General features: G+C 48.5%; 1 protein-coding gene and 1 pseudogene across 5 annotated transcripts in view; one reads left to right on the top strand and one right to left on the bottom strand.

The window, feature by feature from the left end:
- Positions 1-23,659, bottom strand: part of PACSIN2 (protein kinase C and casein kinase substrate in neurons 2) — a 122,933-nt gene that overhangs the window by 49,884 nt on the left and 49,390 nt on the right. For 3 of the 5 annotated variants that reach the window (XM_036931326.2, XM_036931328.2, XM_057486308.1), the window contains exon 2: positions 19,489-19,602. The exons of the other annotated variants lie outside the window; for them this stretch is intronic. The gene's annotated coding sequence lies outside the window, so the exon portion shown is untranslated. The remainder of the gene's footprint in view (positions 1-19,488; positions 19,603-23,659) is intronic. 5 annotated transcript variants of the gene reach the window in all.
- On the top strand, positions 13,130-15,293 carry LOC118935223 (kelch-like protein 8; annotated as a pseudogene).

Genomic DNA, 23,659 nt, shown 5'->3' with positions numbered 1-23,659 from the left:
GATAAACATGTAACCCATACCTGCCTGAACACAGGTACAGTCCAGAGGTGGGCATGGCGCCCCACATAAATAAGGCAACAATATGTGAGAGAGAGAGAGAGAGAGAGAGAATGATGAACCAATATTAGCTAGATAACCAAGAGAAAGTCACTTAACCTCTCTGGGCCTTAGTGTCCTCGCCTGGAATATAAAACTAAGGTTGCCTATACTGCTTGGGATTGTTGGGCAGATGAAAGAGCTCACCCGAGGACAGAAGCAGCTGCTGCCCAGCGCGGCGCTGAGGAAGCCGGGAAGAGCACATCCGGCAAGGGGCTTCCCAGCCAGGGCCACCACCCGACTCCAGAGGAGCCACTGAGTCAGCAGGTGTCAGGACCCAGCAGGGCAGGGCGCCCTAGACAGCGGGCTCCCTAGGGAAGGCTGGGGGTGGGGGCGCCGGGGGCAGGGAGGAGGCACAGGCCAGTCCCGGTCCAGGGGACCACCCAGGATTCAGAGGGCTAGACAGCACAGCCGGCGCCCACCTTGAGACAGCAACAGTGAGGAAGGAGGGGGGGACTGCCGCCACATTCTACACAAAAATCCCCGTGTGGTTTGAACTTGGTGACTTTCTTATAACTTGCATCTTCCAGCTGCTGGCTAGGCTGAGAACTATTTTATACACTATTAATACTTATAATTTTTAATTGGCAGGACCATACAGAGATCATTTTGTTATTATTACCGTTAATAGCCAGAGTGTATTTACTTATACAATACCTCTCTTAAAAGAAAAAAGAGACCCCAAAACTTCACAAAATCCCAAATCACAGAAAATACAGGTGGTAATACCTCTAAAATTTCAAAGCTAAAATGAAAACAAAAGTTTAATGTTTTCCCAAGGAACTCCAATGTTAGGTAAAACAGAAAATCCACCCTCACTTCCAATTTCTAGTCTCCCCAGGGCAACTTCTTAAGTGCTTAAATCATGTCACTTACCTGCCCCGAGCCTACCACACTCAGAGTTAAACTCTGCCCAAGTCCCCCCATGATCCCCGCCTGTCCCCTTCCACTCTCTCTCTCACCCTCACTGGCTGGCCCTGTTCTCTTCCAACCACAGTGATCTTCCTACTGTTTCTTGAACACACTGATTTCATCTCTGCCTCAGAGCCTTTGTACATGCCGCTCCCTCTCCCTAGAATGCTCTCTTCCCTGAGATAAGGGCATGGCCAGCTCCCTGGCGCCATGTGGGCCTCCGCCCAGAGGCCCTCCGGCGAGCCTTCCTGAGCAGCCCCCCTCATTCGGCCCCACCTCCCCTTCTGTAAAATCTTTAAGATCTTTACAATAATGTATTGCTGTTAGCAACTTCATTCATGAAGCCATATATTGACATCTTTTAGATAGGACTACTCAGATGATTAACCGCAAATGTTAGAGATGAGAGCAAAAACTTAATTTTTAAGTATTTCTTAAAAGTCAATTCCTCCATTTGCAACCACATGGATGGAGCTAGAGGGTATTATGCTCAGTGAATAAGCCAGGCAGAGAAAGACAAGTACCAAATGATTTCACTCATATGTGGAGTATAAGAACAAAGAAAAACTGAAGGAACAAAACAGCAGCAGAATCACAGAACCCAAGAATGGACTAACAGTTACCAAAGGGAAAGGGACTGCGGAGGATGGGTGGGAAGGGAGGGATAAGGGCAGGAAAAAAGAAAGGGGGCCTTACGATTAGCATGTATAATGTGGGGGGGGCACGGGGAGGGCTGTGCAACACAGAGAAGACAAGTAGTGATTTTACCGCATCTTACTATGCAGATGGACAGTGCCTGTGAAGGGGTATGTGGGGGGGACTTGGTGAAGGGGGGATCCTAGTAAACATAATGTTCTTTCTGTAATTGTAGATTAATGATACCAAAAAAAAAAAAAAGTCAATTCCTCTACAATGGCCAGCTTGTATAGTCACTTAGTCAGACCTTCCCACCTCGGAGCTCCCTGGGAAGCCTCCAGAGGACCCAAAACTACATGTTTTATTTTGTTTTTCTTTTTGAAAAGGGGTCCTCTCTGAATCAGAGGAAGCAACTGTGTTAGGAGCCAAAGATCCAGTCAGTCACACCACACTTGAAATCCTCAAGTATTAGGAACTGCTCTACCACTGAGTCAGCATTTACATTTACAGCTTTTGAAAAACACTTGGCCAGGTGAGTTTCCTATAATGAGCCCCAAGGACATGCCCAGAACCTTATGTGTCAGAAGAAAACCTGGTTATCCCTAAAAAGTAGAAGGGGTCAAAAATGTAAGGGATTGGAAACAAACTATCTCTGCAATCCCATATTGCTCTAAGACTTTCTTTAAATCCTGAACAATCCTTCAAGAAATACATGTCGCTGAAAGCAATGAAATGCACAGAAGTAGCTCCTTGAATAATCCTGAATGCCAGGAATAGACAGATGGCCAAGATCAGCATTATTTTTCTTCTGACTGAAAAGTCTTAAAAGAGACCTTCCCAAAGTGGAAGCCTCAATCAAGTCCAAAAATAAATGAATAAATAAATAAGAGCAAGAGAACAAATACACACTCATGCTTAAGGAGAATCAGAACCAAGAGTCTGCTCAATGTTTAGACCAAAGTGTCCAATGCCAGCACTTCTGAGTAAACGTGGCAGCCTGACCATCCCACACCCCGTACCGTGGGATCTCCAGGGGAAGTGGCTCCACACAGACACACTGGTCCCCCGCTTGGACCGCCAGTGGGAGCCCTCCAACAGCCCCCACCCACCCTACTCAACGCACTGTCCTTCACAGAACCAAACCCGCTCTTTCTCTCTCTAACGGGAAAACAACTAACTTTTCCAATCTGGAGAAAAATGCTATTGCAGCTGGAGAAACACTCTTGGATACCATGAATAAGATATTCTGAGTCTAAGAAATTGTAGATTTGATGCTGAAGTGTGTGAAAGTATGAACAAGCAGATTTGAGGAAATATTATGGAGCCATAGTAACAGAAACCAGGGAAGAAACTCCAGTTGCACAGAACTGTTTAAAAATAAACCGGATACTAAAATACCAGCAAAAAGCTACAATGACTCAAATACTTATGAGAACAGCCAGTTCTTTGACAGTCTTCCAGGCTTTTCCCCCAGTGGAGAAATAGGAGACAAAGAGCTTTGAAAACTTTCTCTAATTTTACCAGCAACTTGATATGAAAATGGCCTTATATGTTTTAGAGTTTGATGGGAGTATGGAAATGTACATTCATGCAGAGAGAATTGTTGAGGCTTTTAATAAAAACCAAACTAAATTCAAAAAGTATAACTGAGCCTCCAGTGTCCTACGCTGAGTTCTCAAGTACCAGCAAATTTGATAAACAACTACAGGACAATTTCTGTCATTAACATACAACCTTTTAAGGCATTGTGTGTGTGTGTGACCACCTTTTCCCTTTCTTCACTTATGTGTACACCCCACCTGCCTCCCCTGGGCCGCCGCTCCACTGCATATCCTATAACTACCCTTACACACCTTTGAATGTGTGCACACAGAAGAACCCACATGTGGAATAAACTCACAGGTCTCAGCCCTGGGTGCCCCACTCTGGTCGGTCCTACCTGCCCAGCCGGCCTTAGCCTCCTGCAGGGCCCTAACAACCGCACATGCAAAACACTGCTGCCTGAGATTCTTCTTCCTCAACTCCCACCCATCCTGCAAAGCCCAGTTTGAGTGTCACCTCCTCTGAGGAACCCCCCCAACCATGCCAATGACTCTCTGCCCACCACTGTCCTGGGCCATTGTTTGCCTTTATTCCTATTTCCACAACCAGGTGGTTAGCTCCTGGGGAACCCTGGTGCTATCACAGCACCTGCAGCTGCTCAGACAGTGGCTTAAGGAAGAAATGCAACTGGGAATAAATGGATTTCCCAGGAAACCTCAGAGTCCTGGGGTATATGTGCCATGTTTCTTGTTAGTCCAGAACCTGCCTCCTCTCTGTTCCCCCTTCTCCTGTCCTACTCACCATTATCTTTTCTCCCCTTTTCCCATGAAAATAATCATTCTACTGTGCAAACTGCCACTCTTCCACATGCCCGAAGACCTGTTCTGGATACTACATATTGACCTATGATGCTGTCTGGAGTCAGAGCACTAGAAAATCTTGTTTGCAAAAAAGTTTTGCTGCCAAATGGTGAAGAGTTTCAACAAAGTAACTGTACTTAGTTGACCTCTTAATATTTACTTTTTTTAGGGCTAATTTAAAAATATTTTGTAACACAAATTATTTATTAAGTCCCATAATGCCTGAGACTTCAGTTTGGTTTGTTACCAAAAGCCTAGGAGACCCACCCAAACACACACTGGCTTTGAGCAGGGGAAAGTGCTGCACACGGAGACAAAGGTCAGCCCGAGAACGCACTCACGGCAGGAAAGCAGAACACGTGGAGCCAGTGGGAACACAGGTGAGCAGCCTAGAGCAGCACCCAACAACGGAACACCGGGGAGCACGCTCCTGACGCTCCCCACCAGGGCTAGGGAGAGCCCCGGGCATCCCACGAGCGCCTCCAGGGGCACCAGCCGGGAATGGGCCTGACCTAGCCGTCTGGGTCTCACTAGCCATGTGACCCAAGAAAACCTCATTACTGCTCTGTGACTTTGGTTTTCCACTTGTAAGACAGGGATGGAATGTACATCCTACCAATTTCTTAATGAGCACAAGCTTAGATAAGGCAAGGAAGTGCCTGTCTCTTATGCAGCAAACTGTAAATGGTGGTTGTCTCCCAGGCTCTGGCGCAGATCTCATGAGCTTAAGCAGAATGATTTTGGACTCAGCACAAGACTCCTTGGGCTGTCGGCTTCCTTGTTCATGAAATAGGGGACCTTCAAGTTCTACTCAGACTCTGGGAGACTGGAAGCATAGGTAAGGATGGACTGGGACTGGCATGGTTCAGTTTTAAGTGAAAATGTGTACTATGCATTTTGTGTCAAAATAAGAAATGAAGATGATTTTGTAATAAAGCAGCAAAGGGAGTTTTACTTTCCATTAAATTAGTGTATATCCATTGGGAATGCTTTGGCAATCTACCCACCCTACTACTCACCTTCCCTTCTTTCAACACCTGTAGCCACATGATGTTCTGGGTACTGGGGAATCCAGCAGGGTATGGGGCAAAAATCCCCACCCTCATGGAGTTTATGCTCTACTGCAGGGGACTGACAAAGAAAATAAATCACACGGTAGCTGTTACGCAGAGAAATAAAGCAAGGAAAAGGGATGCGGGTGGAAGCAGAGAGGAGGCTGTCCTCTTCCATAAGGTGGCTAGAGAACGTCTCACTGACAAGTGACATCCAAGACAGAAAGGGACAGCGAGCAAGACGGCCACCTGGCGAAAGGCACCCAGCAGAAGGAGGCTCACACAGGGAGGCCTGGAGCCGGCCCGGCATGTCTGAGGAACAGCGGAGCAGCTCCCGGTACTTGCCAGCGGGAGACGGTGGCTGAGAGCAGGCGGGCAGCAGAGGGCATGACGCATGAGTTCTGAGAGAACATGGGGCATAAAGCAAAACGACCTCATCCTTTCAACTTGTATGCACCACAACGTCCACCCCAACCCCGACCAGGCCTCCTGGCCAGGCATTCAGAGCACATGCTGAGCAGCAAGTTCCTAGTGCTCAGCTCCCCCTGACCCAGACCTGCTCAAGGCCCACCTGTGTGAGGAGTAGGGCCGTGGGCCCAGAGCCCTTTCCACTGAACCCATGCAGCCCCAGGAAGCAGCACAGCCCAGCACCCCTGAAGGTCCCACGCTGTCTGGGGGCCAGCTGCAGGGATACGGAGCCCGGCAGCTTGTCCTCCCCCCTGGAGCAAACCTGGACCCCACCTTAGCCACTCACTCTTCCACTCAATCACTTCAGACTGAGACCAGGAGGAAGAAGTCTCGCGTTTCCTGCCTGCAGACTTTCCCCAGCTCACTTCCTCACCACCCCTTCCCCACACTTGCGCAGAGTAAAAATCATCTTGTTAAATACTAGATTCAAGCTGACAACCTCGAAGCTGATACCATTTAAACCGAGCAGAATGTAAAGTGTCTCTGAAGCACAGCAAGCACTCACCTTAGCTAAGTTTCGGTAACATCCTTTGAAATGATTTGCTCTTGATCTGCTCTAGGGGTTTAGTTTCTAAACTGTTCCCTGGGCTCACGAAGCAGAAGATACGAACAGCAGACACCCAGCAGGGAATTCCTAAGGCCTAAGAAGGAACATGAAGGTGGTTCTGAAGATCCAGAGAAAAGTATGTCGGTTTTATTCTTAAAATTGGCCTAAAGAAGAAAGGACAGCCCCAGATGCAGAAACTGTTCAATAAAGCCTCCACCTTTTAGAACATGCGAGGAGGTGTTAAAGGCCTGACCTTTCCTTTCTGATTACTGACAGGAAGTGAACCCAGACCCTGAGATGAGCTGCTCTGCGGCACGCAGGCTTCGGAGGCAGTCGGCGGGGCTCTTTTTCTCAAAAGGACTCACGGAGTCGCCATGCCAAGCACCACAGCGAGCAGAGGGAGGACAAACACAAACAGGCCCCAAATGGGTCACCTGACAATTCTCCGGTGTCCTTTCGGCTCTGCCCTTTCCTCCCGAGAGCCTGGCGGTGCCAGCACTCCGGCCCCGAGCCGCCCTGCAGGCTCACAGAGCTCCTTCTCTGACCCCACCTGGAATGCTGCCCGGCAGTGGCTCTGCTCTTTTTATTTATGTATAAACTAAAACAGGCGCTCAAGAAATGAGACAAGGGACAGGAAGAGAAGGGGAAAGAAGAGGTATTTGTCTGAGGTAGATCCTGAAGATTAGAGAAGGGGACAGGTTTTCCATGTGACAAATTAGTATTAAAAAATGTGAGATTTGGAATCATGTAATAACCCTTAAGATGAATATATTTCACCCCTGGCGTCTTTCATATCCTAATAGTTCAAAGAAAACAAGTTTGATGGCAAGTCCCCCTGGCCATCTTCAGCTGGCTTTTCATGTTCTGGGTATTAACTGTCTTGGGTTACAGTGAATTGGCAGCAAAGGTAGGACAGGATCCAAAGTCACCCGGTCTCAAGCCAGTCCATCAGCTGTTAGTCCACCTATGTGACTCAACAAGGAGCCAGAGGAAACAGCATTTAGACATGTCCCCAAAACTCATTTTTCTTATGTAATGGAAATATGTCAGCTGACAGGTCTGTGCCTTGCACTCATTTTTGCAATAATACTTCTTTAGCTCTCTGGCTGGCAAGCACCCTGGGAACGTGGAGACTAGGAAGATTTCCCTCAGCTAAATATTGATGCTCCAAAAGCTTAAAAATAGAGAAGTTTACTTTAGAAAGGACAAAAATAACACATCGTCAAGTCTGGTATTAATGTGCAAATGCAAACAGTGGTGCAAGAACATGTAGAGGAAGGCTGCAAAGAAATCCTATTTAGAGCAGGCTTGGCCAAGACAGAAATATGGAGCCCAGCTCCACTTACTGCCCCCACACTGTGAGTTCCCAGGAGGGACCAACTCTGCAGTGGGAACAGGTCACTATCCCACTATGTCCCATAATGTGACAATATCCCGAAGGCAAATTTTTAATCAGAAATACATCCACTTTTGCTTTCAAAGTTGGGTGGGACTAGAATGTACAGTGGGACAATGGAGCCAGGAGTCCCGAACTGCAGTGCCTGCTCCAGTGTTCATTGCGCGAGCCGCCTCCCAGCCAGGCTCAGTGTCGTCACCTACTAGAAGAGAGACGCATCCCCTGTGCTGCCTCGCTCTCAGACTGTAATGAATTACTGCACAAACAGTACCACTGCCCCGTGGTCAGTCCCGCCACTCACTCACCTGTTCCCTCCTAACACACCTTCAGCACCTACTCTGGCCCAGGTAGGGGGGCGACAGCGAGCCGCATGAAGTCCCTGACTTTGCAGAGCTTGCAGCTTGGCGGGACTTGCACATACAAGGCCTTTAATAAAATGCTGAGTACACTCTTGGACACAAATATGAGTGACTTCTTCATGAACATATCTCCCCAGGCAAGGGAAACAAGAGTGGGACTACATCAAGGTGAAAAGCTTCTGTACAGCAAAGGACACCATCAATAGAACAAAAAGGCATCCTACAGTATGGGAGAATATATTCATAAATGACAGATCCGATAACGGGTTGACATCCAATATACATAAAGAGCTCATGCACCTCAACAAACAAAAAGCAAATAACCCAATTAAAAAATGGTCAGAGAAGCTGAATAGACAGTTCTCCAAAGAAGAAATTCAGATGGCCAACAGACACATGAAAAGATGCTCCAGATCGCTAGTCATCAGAGAAATGCAAATTAAAACCACAATGAGACATCACCTCACACCAGTGAGGATGGCCAACATCCAAAAGACAAACAACAAATGTTGGCGAGGTTGTGGAGAAAGAGGAACCCTCCTACACTGCTTCTGGGAATGCAAATTAGTTCAGCCATTGTGGAAAGCAGTATGGAGGTTCCTCAAAAAACTCAAAATAGACTTACCATTTGACCCAGGAATTCCACTCCTAGGAATTTACCCTAAGAATGCAGCAGCCCAATTTGAAAAAGACAGATGCACCCCTATGTTTATCGCGGCACTATTCACAATAGCCAAGAAATGGAAGCAACCTAAGTGTCCATCAGTAGATGACTGGATAAAGAAGATGTGGTACATATACACAATGGAATATTATTCAGCCATAAGAAGAAAAGAAACCCTACCATCAAGTGACCATGAATGTAAGGGCTTGTTCTGTTCTTGATCTCTCCTATCCCATTGCTCTCTATGTCTTTCCTATTTGTCAGCACCACACTGTCTTAAATACCATAGATTTAAAGAAATTCTTGAAATTGGGAAGTGTGAGTGCGTCAACATTGTTCTGCTTTTTCAAAATTGTTTTTACTGTTCTAGGCACCTTGCACCTCCACATGAATTTTAGAATCAGCTTCTTGACTTCTACAAAAAAAAAAAAAAAGGCAGCTGGAATTTTGGTAGGGGCCGCATTGACTGTGAGGGTGACACCCCCTTAACAATATTAAGTCTTCCAATCCATGGATGTGGGATATCTTTCCATTTATTTAGGTTACCTTTAGTTTCTTTCAACAATGTTTTGGCGTTTTCAGGGACAAGTCTTGTACTTCTTTTGTTAAATGTATTCCTAAATATTTTATTCTTTTTGATGCTACTATACATGGACTTGTTTTCTTGATTTCATTCTTGGCTTATTCATTGCTCGTGTACAGAAATACCATTGTTTCTGTATATCGATCTTGTATCCTAAATCTTGCTGAAGATGTATGTTAGTTCTGACAGATTTTTAGCAGGTTCCTTAGGATTTCCTACATACCAGATCACATCATCTGTGAACAGAGATAGTCTTACTTTTCCCTTTCAATCTGTGTACCTCTCATTTCTCTTCCTCGCCTGACTTGGCTGCCGCCATGAGCACCAGTGGTGAGAGCAGGCACCCCATCCTCTCCGTCTGTCACTGCCCAGCCCGGTGGGTTTTCATTCACACCCTTCACTAGGTCAAGGATGTTCCCCTTGTTCCTGCTTTGGTGAGTGTTCTTATCACACAGGCATGTTGCATTGTTGTGCTTGGGTTTTTTAATGTTACAGAACAAACAGGTATCGTTAGGGACCAAAGTTAACTTAGATTAAAACCCTTGGCATTATATACTTGGATGAGTTTGAAACATCATATGGAACCAAATAAAAAAACCTATTTTAAGCAACTCAAAGGAAACAGCTTAGTCTCTGGCTTTAGGAAAATGAGATTTGTGTTAAATAAATAAGAGAAGAAGATGCATACGCCCAAAACTTCAACCTTTTTAAACCTCTGCACAATAAAAGGTAATATGGAAAGCAAAGAAAGTAAAACATTTTTTTTCTTTCAACTGACACACATCTTACTACCGACAATGCAGGAAGGACTGACGCAAAGGCTGAGGCTCCAATACCCCACTGCACCAGGAAGCTGCCACAGATGAGCCTGCGGGAGACACGGCAGCCGGGCACAGGCGGGCAGCATTCCAAGCCAGAACTCGTGGGAAGCCGGTGCCCAGGGCCCGCCCCCGCCTGTCTGCCCATCACTCACTGAGGAGGAGCTGCACCTCCAGCACCCCACAGGGACATGCAGAACAAACAAGGACATTTTTTTATGTTCCTCTGGGATTTAGGGTTCACTTGTTACTGCAGCATAACCGAGACAAATCTGACAAAGGAAAAAGCACAATTTCCTTAAGAAATGGAATAACTTGCAAAAAGAAAAATTAAAATGACAACACCAGTTTTGGTGGGGCTATAGGAAAACAGGAATGTACTCTAACATTGCTTATTAGCTTCATGGAAAAATCTGGAAATACGGAACAAGACAGATAACAGTTACCAACCTCTGACCCTGAGGTCCCACTCTGGGGAATATGACCCAAGCAAATAAATTCAAAGAAAAGAATGGCTTGAGCAAAATGTTCATCCCAGTAGTATTTGTTAAAAGCAAAGACTAGAGACATGTCAAATTCTCACAAACTGGGAAAACAATGGAAAACTGAGAGAGTGGACACCACACAGCCATTACAAGGGACAAGAAGGAGAACCGTTCCACATTCAAAACCGGGTATAAGTGAAACAAGCAGAGTAAAGCAGTGCACAGATATTCATCACCACAACCTCAGAGGCAAGGACTGGGTAATTTCCTTTCTGCATCTCTAGTGCTTAGGGTGAGGGAGCGCTCAAATGTTTGCTAAGTGACTGAATGTCTGAACCAACTAGTAACCCATTTGCGGGCGGCAAGAGCAGGGCAGGGGGCGCCTATAGGTGATGGAGTTGAGCTCCTTATTTCTGTGACACCACTTCAGTGTGTACATTTTAAGATGCGTGCATGTGAATCAGGGAGAGAGAAATAGTATTCTTCCTTCACATAACAAAGCTGGATTCATATTTCAAGGGAATGGGTCATTACTTCATGCCAAGAAATCTGACCTCTCCAACACTAGGAAGGAATCCTCAGTAAGCGATGGCCCCGAAGTGCAAGGAGAGGCTGGCAGGTCACCTGCCAGCTGGGCAGAGGGAGAAGCAAGGTCAGGCCCGAGGAGGTCTCTTAACTGCCTCACTTGTCTGGCAGACGCCAACGTGCCCAGCAGAGTTGGGACACACAGTCAGAGTATCACCATTCCGACTCCGGGATGCTTTCTCAGACCTCACCAGCATTTACTTTGGAATGATTCCTATTTGTAATCGTAGAACCTCCTTCTGTAACTATAAAAGTCATGTTCTTCCTTTGGACTAATATTCACATTGATGGAAAAAATTCACCAGAAATTCAGAGCAGTAATACTGAGTTATCTGTCATCAGACACACCCTGCTCATTTCTCATCGCTGTCGCCTTAAACCCCACTGCGCCTCCTTCCTCCCTGTCCTCTGCCCCGGGCTGGGCTGGGCTGGCCGGTGCCACCTGTCTTCACACTGCTTACCCTCAGGGCACCACTGGCATTAACAATGTCAGCTCCCTGAGTCTAATTCTCCCTTCACCTGCCTGCTGAAAACTCCACCCTCTACCTACCACACCGCCAGCCTCCCTCCTCCCCAGTTACAAGCAGTCTGATGGGTGCTGGAGCAAAGTCCCACCTCCTAGAGGGTCCTCCCCTCTGCGCTGTCCCCCAGCATCTCTCCCCACTCTGCACAAGGTCCCTGCAGACCTCCTCCCTGGCCATTTCCCTTCCTTCCCATGGAACATGGACGAGTGAGACGTCAGAACCCCTTCCCTTCCTGCCACCACTCAAGGGTGTCAGCACGTACAGGCTGGCCTCTCCATGCACTGTCTGGGGCTGGCCCTAACTCCCACCTCCTCCCATGGCCAAGGACCCCAGTCTACCCACCAACCCCCACCCAGCCAAGCTCCCACCAGAGCCACCCACTCTCGAGTTCTCCAGTCCTCACCCCACCCATTCATCTCACAGCCACGGCTTTCTCTCCCACCTCCCTAATGAAGCTAATCACACAGGAAGCCCAGGACCTTTGTGGTGTCAGGCTGCAGGCGCTTCTGGGCTCCCCAGGGCGAAACTACCTGGCCCTTTCTGGTCTCATCACTGCACCTCCCGCAGTCTCCTCCTACAATCACACCCGCCGTCCACCACCCTGCCTCTCCTGACTTCTCTCCTCCTCCTCTGCCCAAGCCTTGGGTGCTGGAGTTCCTCAGGGCTCTGTCCCGGGCCCTACTCTCTAGCCACACGCTCCACCTAAGCAAGGCCTTCTGCTTCCACACATCAAACCACCTTCAACTTCATGACCCCTGAACTGTATCTCTGGCCCAAAACCTCAGACCCCTACATCTGCCTACCCATTGGACCCCTCCACTCGGCCATCACACAGTCCTGCAAACCATTTCCTACATTCCCTGAGCCCACTCCTGTCCCTGGGGTTCCCACATAAGGAAATGGTCCCACCATTCATCCAGCGGCTCAAGCCAGGAGCTCCCTTCCTTCCCACACCCAGCCCACCCCAGCTAACAGTCCCTGCGCCATAAGAGCACTACCACAGAGCCTCCCAAACCCGCCTGCTGGGCCCACCCCGCAGCAGCTCCCTGTGTTGAGGTCATCACCATCTTTTGCCTTGATTGCAATCTGGCCCCACTCCTTTCTTTCTCCATGATGCTACCATGGTAGCTGGCATGTCTTTGGTAAGATCAGGCTATGCTTCAGCTTGGAATCCCCCAAGACGTCTTATCATAGCCAGTAGGGCCTCCCAGCTCGCCCCACTGGCCCCTCTGGCTGCCCCATCTGCACCGTGTTCCAGTCACACCATACTCGCCCCCCACAGGTAGCAGCACACAGCCCCACACTCCTCTCGTCTTCCTGTCTTCTCACGTGCTGTTCCCACTGAACAAATACAAAAATGGACCAGGGGAGGAGGGATTAATTTCTCAAACAGTTTCAAAAGCAAAATTACAGCCGTCTGCCCGAGGCCGCGGCTCTCGGGGGCTGGGGCCAGAAGGCGCCCGGCAGGGCCGCCCAGGGCTCGCGTGGCGCTGCTCGTGACTGCAGGAGCCTGGTTGCGCCGTTGCAGCCAAGCTGGGAGGGGCCGAGCGGAGGGCCGAGCCGAGGACCAAGTGCCCAGAAGCTCTACTCTCTGGAGCTGCTCAGCCCCTGAAGCAATGTCGGGGGTCGCAGAGGAGCTGTTTTGGTGCCTGAGGGGAGGAAAGGGCTGTTTTCTGCTTCCTGGCTGCTCTGCCTGTCTCCACTGCCTGAACCAGTGGGCTGAGCACACAGACGGATGTGGATCCCTGCTTTCCACAAGTGGCTAGAATCTCAGTCTCTCCAGTCTCAACAAACCAGACAATGGCAGTTGAGTGGGTTGTGAAAAATACCTGAAATTTAGTGGTCTGCTTCTACCATCTGCCTTCTCACCACCCTTAAAAAAGAGTAAAGGGAATGTTTGAAAGAGAGCTATACTGAAAGAAGAGTGTTGCAAATGGCTTCAGAACCTATGAATGCAAAACAAGCTAGGAATCACTTCACAAAGGGGAAAAGGCCTCAGTACCAGCAAGCAAAGACCAGATCTCCAGTTTGTGATGATGATGGAGAAGACTCCTTTATCTTTGGAGCAAATGAAGCCTGGGAAGATTTTCATGGTTCTCTTCTTCAGTTTTATGAAAACAGAGAGCTCTGTGATATCACACTAAAGGTTGGCTCAAAGCTAATCTCTTGTCACAAACTTGTTTTGGCTTGTGTTATTCCCTACTTCAAAGCCATGTTTCTCTCTGAAATGGCTGAAGCCAAGCAAACACTGATTGAGATCAGAGATTTTGATGGGGATGCAATAGATGATTTGGTGAAGTTTGTCTATTCGTCACGGCTCACTTTGACTGTTGATAATGTCCAGCCTCTCTTGTATGCAGCCTGTATCCTACAGGTTGAACTGGTGGCTAAGGCTTGCTGTGAATACATGAAGTTACATTTTCATCCTTCCAATTGCCTGGCAGTAAGAGCGTTTGCTGAAAGTCACAATCGAACAGATCTAATGGACATGGCAGATCGGTATGCCTGTGAGCATTTTACTGAAGTAGTGGAGTGTGAAGACTTTGTAAGTGTGTCACCCCAGCATCTCCATAAGCTTTTGTCCTCCAGTGATCTAAATATTGAGAATGAAAAGCAGGTCCATAGTGCAGCCATCAAGTGGCTTCTTGCCCATCCTCAGCATCATTCCAAGTGGTTGGATGAACACTTGCACAGGTCCACTTACCGCTGTTGCCAGTTGATTTTCTTATGGGTGTTGTGGCAAAAGAACAAATTGTCAAGCAAAATCTAAAATGTAGAGATTTATTGGATGAAGCAAGAAATTACCACCTTCACTTGAGTAGCAGAGCAGTACCTGACTCTGAATACTCCATTCGGATGACCCCAAGGAAGCATACTGCTGGTGTGCTGTTTTGTGTAGGTGGTCGAGGTGGATCTGGTGACCCCTTTCGCAGTATTGAATGCTATTCCATCAACAAAAACAGTTGGTTTTTTGGACCAGAAATGAATAGTCGAAGGCGACATGTGGGTGTCATCTCTGTGCAAGGCAAAGTGTATGCGGTGGGTGGACATGATGGAAATGAACATTTAGGTAGCATGGAGATGTTTGATCCTCTTACTAATAAATGGATGATGAAGGCATCAATGAACACGAAGAGGCGAGGAATTGCCTTGGCCTCCTTAGAAGGCCCAATTTATGCAGTTGGAGGGTTAGATGATAACACTTGCTTCAATGACGTGGAAAGACACGACATAGAATCTGATCAGTGGGGTACAGTGGCACCAATGAGTGCTCCCCGTGGAGGAGTTGCTCTGTGGCCCTAGCGAACCATGTTTAAGCAGTAGGTGGCAATGATGGAGTAGCTTCTTTATCTAGTGTGGAGAGGTATGATCCACATCTGGATAAGTGGATAGAAGTTAAAGAAATGGGTCAACGAAGAGCAGGCAATGGAGTTAGTGAGCTCCATGGTTGCTTATATGTTGTTGGTGAGTGGATAGTATTTCTCTAATTTATTACAGGATATACAATGACATTGTAATAAAACAGCACAATTATACAAATTATATTGCATTTAGGCTCAATTGGAATGAGTCCTAAAATTTGCTTTGAATTCTTAAGGTTCATATTCATGCTTTTTTGTTTACTTCTTCATCTTCCATGTTTAAAACTTCTACCTCCATAATTTTACTAGTAGTAGCAAGTTTACCAGGAGGCCCAATTTATGCAATTGGGTATATATAAGGGGATCACATTTAAATAAGATATGTATATTTTAAATATAAGGACACAATGTGAATGTGTTTTGGTACAATAAAACAAATCTTTAAAGATCAAGAAAAAAAAAAAGCAAAATTACAAAACTCCTTTCAATTAGTTTTGTGATATAAAATATGAATGATACAATATAAACTGAGTGTGAGCACAATGTAGTGCAGCTAATGTAACCCAGGGTGCCCCAAGTCCAGCACAGTCTAAGGGCCAACAGTGGGGCAGGGGACACTCTCCCCCAGAGCTGAGCACACACCACGGAGCCCTCCTGGCTCCTGACCGGGTGACAGCAGCCATGCAGGGTGCCCGCCACACCCCAGGCCATCCCACAGTCAGCCCCTAAAACTCCCAGCAAGTCTGCAGTAGGCCCCGCTTGGTGTGCGGCCAAACAAAGGCTGAGCCACCGAGTAACTGGCTGCAGTCATTCGCGACCTGTCCCACTCCGCCTGCTGACACGCCGCGCCCCTCCTCGACCCTGAGGGGGAGGGCCGGATACAAGGGTCTTTGCAGTTCTGGTTTTCTAACATTCTAAATATGGAAAAGGGTTATGACCTATGGTCACCAAAATCTGGATAAGTATCTATTAGCCAGGACTAAATACCCTCACCAGATGGGGCTTCCTCTGCCCCATGGGTGTGAGCATTCTACACTTCCTGCCAGGCAGCCCTGTTCAACAAAGACTCATTTCATGGTTCTAAGGAACAAGTGCTCCTCGACTGGCCACCCGTCAACCCTGCAAGGAGCCCCAGTTACACATGCAGCAGCCTGCCAAAGACTGAAGCGGTGTTACTCCCACAGCTCAGAGCGCCGTCACACAGCAGCATTATGCACACACACGCACACATGCCCCTCCTGGAAATTCGCCACCCCTCTCTCATGTCCAGCTGGTGGTCAGGGTCTGGCACATGAGGACGCATCAGCTCATCACCACTACCCCCCCATTCACTTCAGCCAGCATGTTCCTGCAGCCTGACCACCATACCTACCAAGTGGCAGGTGGCCGGACACCAGAGATGTGTATGACCAAGCTGCAGGGACCTGGGCGGTAGAGTCGAGCACCTGCTTCTCATCTTGACTCCCTAAGACTCTGCAGTGCCACTCCCCCTGGGGGGCAGTCTTTGAGGAGTGCCGCCATGCCAGCCATCAGGGGACATCAAACACTTCCAGAAGATTTCCTTCTCTCAGTCGGAATCACTTGCCAGTGGGATACTTCTTCCTTGGGCTGCAAGTTTTCCCAGCCAACAGACTACACTTAAGCCCTAAAGAAAGGTCACAAAGGCCAAGATGAGACAGATTCTTCTGGCAAAAGTAGAAGGAAAAAGTACAGAATGGGTCAGGAGGTTGTCTTTTGTTCAGGCAAGAAAATGGGGCCATTCAATAAAGGCAGACATGCCAGCGAAAGAGGGGAGAGATGCTTGACTCAGGCAGTTTGAGGCCGACTCTGAGGGCTACTGCAGCAGGCCCCCAAGACCCCACAAAGGGCACTATTAACAACACTCATGAGTCAGAGTGGCCTCAGGTCAGCACTCGGCTCCTTCCAAGCCCTCCACTGTGAGGAGCCCCTTCTAGAGGCAGGACCTCCTGTCCCACAGAGGGCCGCCGTGGGCAGTCCCCTGCAGCAGCACGGCTGGCACCCCTCCCCTCACGGGCCAGTTGAGCGCACGGCCCTGCTGGGTCCCCAAGAGGGGCTGCAAGCCCTGGCTGAAGGGCGGAGGTCACCCACCTGAAAACTAGAGGCGGCAGGCGAGAACACCACAAAGGTCACGACACACCTGGTGCATGAACGTACAGTCTCTGAAATCCGCACTACGAGACAGACTGGCCTGACCCTGAATGGGCCAGTCACCTCCAGTAAAATACTTTAGAGGTCTGTGATTGACACTGCCTATCTGTAAAATGGAATCCAATCTGCCTTGGAGGTTATGAGCATCAAATGGCATCTGCCTGGCGCGTGGCACAGTGCCAGTGTCAGGGCCTTTGAGAACCTGTGGCTGCCAGAGTGGTGGTGTCTATGGGCTGGCCTCACCCAGTAAGCCAGGCACAGGCGCTGAGGGGCTCCCCTCTTCATGGTCTGCGAGGCTGTTAGACAAACTCCTCCAGCACTGTGCCAAGTACTTGGAGAGGATTCTGCACAAACGCTATGGGATCACACAGGAGGATCCACAAGGGGCGTACAGGGCTGGCATCCCAGAGAGAATCATCAGCTGGAGAAGCAGGAAAGGGCATTCCGGGTAAAGGAACCTGCACGGCAAGGAGAAGGGGCTGGGGTATACACCAACACAGTGCAGGGACACTCGGGGCCCGGGGGCATGTACTGGGACACGGGGGTGGCTTTAAGGAGAGAGCAGAGAGAATTTACAAAGGGCAGGGCGCCAGCCTGAGTCACCCATTACGCTACAAGAAGAGTGACTTCTGCCCAACCCACCTACCAGCAATAAAAAGCACATCCTGATAAGGGGCCACTGAGAAGGCTGGAAACCACTGGCTAGACATCCCCCCACCAGAGCTCTGTCAGGAAGTGAACTGCTCAAATACTTGTCAAGCAGTGCTGCGAATATATGCCTTTGAAGTTAAAAAAAGCCTTGCCAACCACAAAAGGATTTGGCTTTCCAGCATTTCGTAGGTATCTCTGCCCTCGGCTACAGAGCCACTCTCAAGGCACTGCCCCACGTCACTCACACATCCGAGCTGGAACCAAAGCAGGGTGCTCTAGAGGAGGATGCGGGGCCGGTTTGGACCTGGCGTGACACACTGACAACTGAGTCTAACTTGACAGTAGTTTGGTTTTTTAAAAAGCTCACGTGCATGAAGGACAATCCAGTAATTTAGAAAAAATGAGCAGGGAACCCACTTATCAAGCAACAATCTGAAACTAATGAGCTAAAACCAAACAAAGTGAATAGCAAAAGTTTCCCTTAAATGGGACGAGAGAAAGACCAGGGTTTGAACTAGCTGTGACAGGTGCAAGTTTAACTTCTAAGCCTCATTCTTCTGATCTCTAAAGTGGGGATAAACATGGATGCCCTACTGCATGGGGAAGTTACGGGGAATTTCCAGGACACATATATGTGAGTGCCTGTATACACCAGGCACTCGGCGAACGCTGGCTCTTCTTGCCCGTCCCTGGTACAGCTCCTTCCATCCCTCTGGCCATGACCCACCCCGCAGGGCAGACACCACTTGGGCGAGCAGGACCGTGAACATGCATTCCTTAGCTGTGCCAATGAAAACTCCAGGAACACAAAACAAAAACCGGCCACATTAAGCCTCTTGTATATTTTCCATGATGCCACCTGCCTAATACACACTTCCAGTTACCAGATTACAAAGAAGAAAAATTAATGGCATTTCCATGTATGATAAAATTCCCAATTACCATACATGGTAAATATTATCTGAGAAACCCTGAAGAAAATGCCTTGGTTACTATCTTAACTTCAAAGATAATACTAAACACACACACACTCACACATACAGGCACACACCTTACACATGTGTGCATAAATACACAGATGCAGAAAGAGCCTATCCTTAATTAAACATCTGTCAGTTTGGCTGGCTCAAGAAATAGCCTGTGTCCCAAATTTGTATGCATTTTCAATAAAATATGTAATTATTTTTGATAAACTCAGTAAAATGATATCAAGTCAACAATTATGTTTTTATCATTTTACATACATTTTCCCCAATATTCTAAGAACATTTACTCTCTGAGTGTCAGAAACCTTGTTAAGAGCTGGGGGAAGGGAGTGAAATAGGTGAGTGATAAGACCGGGCCCGCAGCCCAGGAGCTCTCAGCATGGCAGGAAAGATGAGACAAGGTCCCAGAGGCGGCGAGGCAGAGGGACAGAGGGTGGGCGGAAGTGCGGCCTGGGAGAGCTGGGGTGCGCCCACCACCACCCAGCTCGAGAGCTGCTCAGAGAGGCTGGAAAGAGGCTGGCAACTACACCCAGCACCCCTGAGCGCAGACAGTTGCACAGCAGCAGCTTAGGCCTCAAATGCTGACCACTTAGGTTATTTAAAGATACATCCTCAAGGGGGTGATTACCCAGGGAAAAGGTCTGGAAGTTTATGTACCAAACATGAGGTCTTTCATTCAACAATGTGTACAGAGGGTTTCCGATGGGCCAGGCGTGGGGCAAAGGGCATGGGGCTTGGGGGTGAAGGAGAATGAGAAGGTCCCTGCTGACATTCCTGGGCCCAGACGACTTACAGGCAGAGCAGGAAGGGGTGCGGAGCAGGTGCTGCCGAGGACGGGTAGACCAGGAAGCCAGGGGGACAGTGGTGGGGTCTCCCGCAGGCAGGACGGTGGTCAGTGAGGATTTTCCTGAGGAGGAGACATGCGAGCAAATATTGAATAAATGCTAACATTTATTAACCCTCTCTGGATGGTGGGGCATGTGAGTCTGGGGCTTCTCTCTCTGCGTATCTGTTTTTCTTAATCTTTCTGCCCTAAGAACATATTATAGCTGGGAAAACGAGGCAGCACCCGGCCCCTTCTGTAGCTTCCATAGCACAAAACCCGAGTTCCAGTAAAGGAGTCCAGGGCCCTTATCTCCAAGACAACGCGGATTTGCCTGTATCCCTTCCAGTCACTCTGTACACGTGCCCGCATGCCTCCCGGCCCTGTCCTGCAAGGCCCCGGGCAGTGCCTGGACCGCCGTGTGCGCACTCGCAGGCGGCAGGCTCCCCACTCTGCCTTCAGTGCGCACCAGTGTCCCGGGTGACCGCCTCCTTCCCGTGACCAAACACCAGCCATGTACTGATGCCTCCTGACTGGACTTCCCCAGCACAGAGGACTCCCATGAGCTCTGACCCCCGCACAGCGCCAACTGCTTCCTCAGCATCAACTCCTGGGCATGTGAAGGGCCTCTGCCTAAGCCTACCTCTTGCTCCTCTGTCCCCGACTTGGGCTCCGGGCCCAGTCTTCCTCCTTCAGCAAAGGAGCCCCATCACCTACCTTGTACTGTCCCTGACTCCTCTCCTTCCCTCGCACCCACATTCCCTCAGCTCCAGCTTGAAACAGAGCCAGGATGCGGCCACCTCGCACCACCTCTGCCTCAGTTCAAGCCACCAAATTTGCTGCTGTCGCCATTATGTATACTCCCCACCCTGACCTACAAGTTCGCTGCGATCTGGCCCCAGCTTCCAGCTCCAGTCTCCGCTCCTTCCAATTTCCCCAGCTACGGGCACCCTCCTGTGGGTCTCCAAACATACCAGGCTTAGCCGTACCTTCACACCTGCTTCCTCTGGGAAGAACACCCTTCCTCCAGGGTACGCAGGCTCACATCATCAGATATCTCCTCACACCACCTTCTTCTTAAGAAAGCTGTCCCCAACTCATCCTCATTCCTCTGACACATCAGCCCCACATGCCAAACGACGTATTATATCCTGCCTCTCTCGGCTCACCAGAATGCAAGCTCCTGAAGAACACGACTCCGTCTCCTTCACCCTGTATGCCTAGCAACGATGCCTAACAGGCACGCAATAAACCTATCTGGAATGAATGAGTTAAGGAATGTGCTAGGCTCTGGTACAAGCTACGGTATGATAGAAGAGACTTCTGTTTTCAGCAGCAAGGACAACCAGGTATCTCACTAACTTTCCTGCTGAAAAAAATCTAAAAGCTGAGTGAAATATAATTGCACCATTTAACTGCATTATAAAATTTTAAAAAGGACTCTAAAGACACCAAAGAGGCAAATTTAAAGAAGAAACACTAGAATATATGTAGATAAGTCAGTTTTCTCTCTGTGGTAACAAAGAGACAAAGAGAAAATCAAAAGTAAGATAAATAGACTTGGAGGCAATAGTGAGGTCTAATTTACATCTAATGAAGTTCCAGAAGGAGATAACATTAAGAATGAGGAAGAAGCAGTATTTTAAGATACTTTTTCACAACACTGAAAGATACCAACTCACAGATGAAGGAAGCCCAACGAACTCAAGCAAGATTTTACAGGGAGAGAGAGACAGCGCCACCCCAAGACAAAGTAAAACCACTAAACTGCAGAGTGTAAGAACAGCAGGGAAGAGTGTAAGAACAGCCAGAGAGAAAAGATAACAAAGACTGGTGACTGGACTAACAGCAACAGGGAAACCAGAGACTGGAATAATCATCCTGCATGCTGAGCAACAGCAACTGCCTGCTACGAACTCCATACTCGGCAAAACTAGTGCTTAGGCCCTAAGAACCCAGCATTTGCACATAGATAAAATACCTGCCCCACCCCAGGAATCACAATGAAAAGGATTTTCTAAAAGGTACATTCCAGGTAAAGGACATGATTTCAGATGGGTGGTGTGAGTGCGAGAAGCAATGGTAAGCAGACAGGCTGATAAATACACCAATAAATCCAAAGAGCATCGACTGAATTCGTAGGATTTAAACACTCGAGAAAGAAGTATTGGATGAGTCGGGAGGGGGTATGGAGTTAAAATGTTTTAAATCCTTCCATTAGTCAAGAAAAAAGTAAAGAAATTACTTTTGATTTTATTAAGTTTGTTAAAATATCTAGGGTAACCACTGAAGAACTAGACAGAGAACTTACTTTCTAAACTAAGAGAGAGAAAACAAAGGCAATGGAGGTCGAGGACACAAAGGAACGCAAAAAAGAAAGCCCCTCAAAAAACCCCATCAGAAGAATGGTAGCAAACAGAGAGCCCAGAAACAAAGAAAAAGCTGCTTCTTATCCCCATTTCTACACAAACTATGCTGGAAAGATGAGTCATGCAATAAAGAAAGTAAGTAACAGGCACACACAGTAGAAAAGAAGCCACAAAACATCATTATTTGTACGTGACGTGGTTGTAGCAGGGTCAGCAGGTCCCAGAATGGTGTCTGTCTAGAACCACAGCTCTCGGCTGCAATGCAAGAGCTGAACTTGAGTGTGGTGTGGGGGCTCTAAGCCTGGGTTTCATTTAACACAAGGGAAATACCACTATAATCTTCATTTTACATATAAAGAAACTGAGACTCAGAGGAGCTATATGTCTTACCCAAAGCCACCTGGCAAGTAAATGGTTAGTTTTGAAATTCAGTCTATCTGTCCTCAAAGCTTAACCACCATGCCTGCCACAGAGTGAGGGGCATCGACGACAACACCACACAAGCACCACCTGTCCTGTCTGGGAGGCAAGTACGACCTTACAAGCAGACAAGGACACCGGAGGAGAAAGAGAGGAGAGAAGGACCTGAAGGAAGCCAGGGGCGAGAGCTGGAGCTCGGTCAGAAGCGGGCAGGGAAGGCTCGGACAGGGAACGGCATCCAGAGAGAGGAACAGCAACATGTACTAAGGTACAAAGGCGTGAGGCAGTGGGGTGAGCAAAACACGGCGTAGCTGAACACGAGGAAGCAAAGCAGGTGCCACCAGGCTGGGGGTCTCGGACACCACACTAGGAAGGTGGGCTCATCTGAAAGGAGGGAGCCAAGTAGAGCCCAGGATGGAAAGTTCCCTTGGGCGCAGAATGGGAGCAGACAATGGAGCCCCTAGACCTGCGACGCCCGATGCGCCAGCCGCCAGCGACTGGGCACTTGAAAAGCAGTGAGTTAAACTGAGGGGCTGACTTTCTGACTGATTACTTTTAGCTCATTTTCAAGTAAACACTACATGTGGTTCATACTGGACAGTGCAGCTCTAGGGGTTGGAGAGTGGAGAATGATAAGGTTAGGGACCTGGACAGAAGAGTAACGTTCAACAGCAAGAACAGACAGGGAATAGGGACCCATTATGCCAGGGAGTAGGGAGTAGAGGGGAAGAGAGATTAAAAATCCCTAATTTTGGTTGCAAGGTGGGTGGTAATGCGACAAAGAAAAACAGAAAATTTAGAAGAACTGAATTAGGATAGAAAGTAACTGGTTTGGGCCCCATAAACCAAAGGGGTCCAAGGCACATGCACGCGACCACGCAGCCCACCAGACTCCCCAGCAGGGCATATCCCCCTGACCTCCTTGCCTTTGCATATACTGTCTGTCTCCTTTTGTCTCTCAAACACACCACAAACCTTGAAGCTCTCTGGACCTCCCCCCATTCTTCACAGCAGAATAAGGTCCCTATTGCTCCATTAAAAAGCCTTACCACCCTGAGTTTAGAAGTCTCTTTATCACACTGCACTGTGAGCTCCCGGGGGCAAGAACTCTATCTCAGCCATGGTGGATCCCAGGGCCCAGCACCATGCCTCATGCAAACTGACTGGGCGAGAGGCTCTGCCAAGGGGTGAGCGCAACACATGAACGCATACGTGCACAAATGAACAAAGCAATTGGCCCAGGCAGCCAGCTCCCAGGTGGGCTGTCCCTCTGGACAGTGACCTAATGGAGGGCTGGCAATGAGCAATGAGCTCCATCGGGTGCCTGCCTGGCCACTAGAGAAAGGGGTCAG

Source organism: Manis pentadactyla, chromosome 10 (assembly GCF_030020395.1).
Source record: "Manis pentadactyla isolate mManPen7 chromosome 10, mManPen7.hap1, whole genome shotgun sequence".
NCBI lineage: Eukaryota > Metazoa > Chordata > Mammalia > Pholidota > Manidae > Manis > Manis pentadactyla.
Note: the sequence above shows the minus strand (reverse complement) of the source record. Positions and strands in the feature narration are given on the sequence as shown.